Genomic DNA, 1,239 nt, shown 5'->3' on the forward strand with positions numbered 1-1,239 from the left:
AGTTTTTGTGTATTGGTAGCAAAATTGGTGAAAAAGTGAAGTCGTGGTAGTTTAGCAATCTTGGTGGGGAATTGTGACAATTGCATCCAAAATTGTGTGTGAAAAGTTTGGTTGCAAAAGGAATTGATCTTGGTTGGGTTTTTGCTTAGCCAAGTTTGGTGGGTTGGCCTCTTTTGTTGACTTGGTAGCAAAATTGGTGAAAAAGTGAAGTCGTGGTTTTTGAGCAATCTTGGTGGGAATTTGTCATAAATGCATCCAAAATGAGGTGTGAAAAGTTTTGTTGCAAAAGGAATTGATGTTTGATGAGTTTTGGCTTAGCCAAGTTTGGTGGCTTGGCCTAGTTTTTGTGCCTTGGTAGCAAAATTGGTGAAGAAGTGAAGTCGTGGTTTTTGAGCATTATTGGTGGGGAATTGTCACAAATCCATCCAAAATGAGGTGTGAAAAGTTTGGTTGCAAAATGAATTGATATTTGTTGGGTTTTGGCTTAGCCAAGTTTGGGGGCTTGGCTTTTTGTGACCTAGTAGCAAAATTGGTGAAAAAGTGAAGTCGTGGTGTTTGAGCAATATTTGTGGGGAATTGTCACAAATGCATCCAAAATAAGGTGTCAAAAGTTTGGTTGCAAAAGGAATTGATCTTTGTTGGGTTTTGGCTTAGCCATGTTTTGTGGCTTAGCCTAGTTTATTTGCATTGGTTGGTAGCAAAATAGGTGAAAAAGTGAAGTGGTGGTTTTTGAGCAATCTTGGTGGGTAATTGTCACAAATCCATCCAATTGAGGTGTGAAAAGTTTGGTTGCAAAAGGAATTGATCTTGGTTTGGTTTTGCCTTAGCCAAGTTTGGTGTCTTGGCCTAGTTTTTGTGCCTTGGTAGCAAAATTGATGAAAAAGTGAAGTCGTGGTTTTTTAGAAATCTTCGTGGGGAATTGTCACAAATGCATCCAAAATGAGGTGTGAAAAGTTTGGTTGTAAAAGGAATTGATCTTGGTTGGGTTTTGGCTTTGCCAAGTTTGGTGGATTGGCTTTTTGTGCCTTGGTAGCAAAATTGGTGAAAATTTCAAGTCATGATTTTTCAGCAATTTTGGTATGGAATTGTGACAAATGCATCCAAAATGAGGTGTCAAAGTTTGGTTGCAAAAGGAGTTGATCTTGGTTGGGTTTTGGCTTAGCCAAGTTTGGTGGCTTGGCCTAGTTTTTGTACCTTGGTAGCAAAATTGGTGAAAAAGTGAAGTCATGGTTTTTGAGC

This window comes from Phaseolus vulgaris, chromosome 5 (assembly GCF_051622355.1).
Source record: "Phaseolus vulgaris cultivar YP4 chromosome 5, ASM5162235v1, whole genome shotgun sequence".
NCBI classification, from domain to species: domain Eukaryota; kingdom Viridiplantae; phylum Streptophyta; class Magnoliopsida; order Fabales; family Fabaceae; genus Phaseolus; species Phaseolus vulgaris.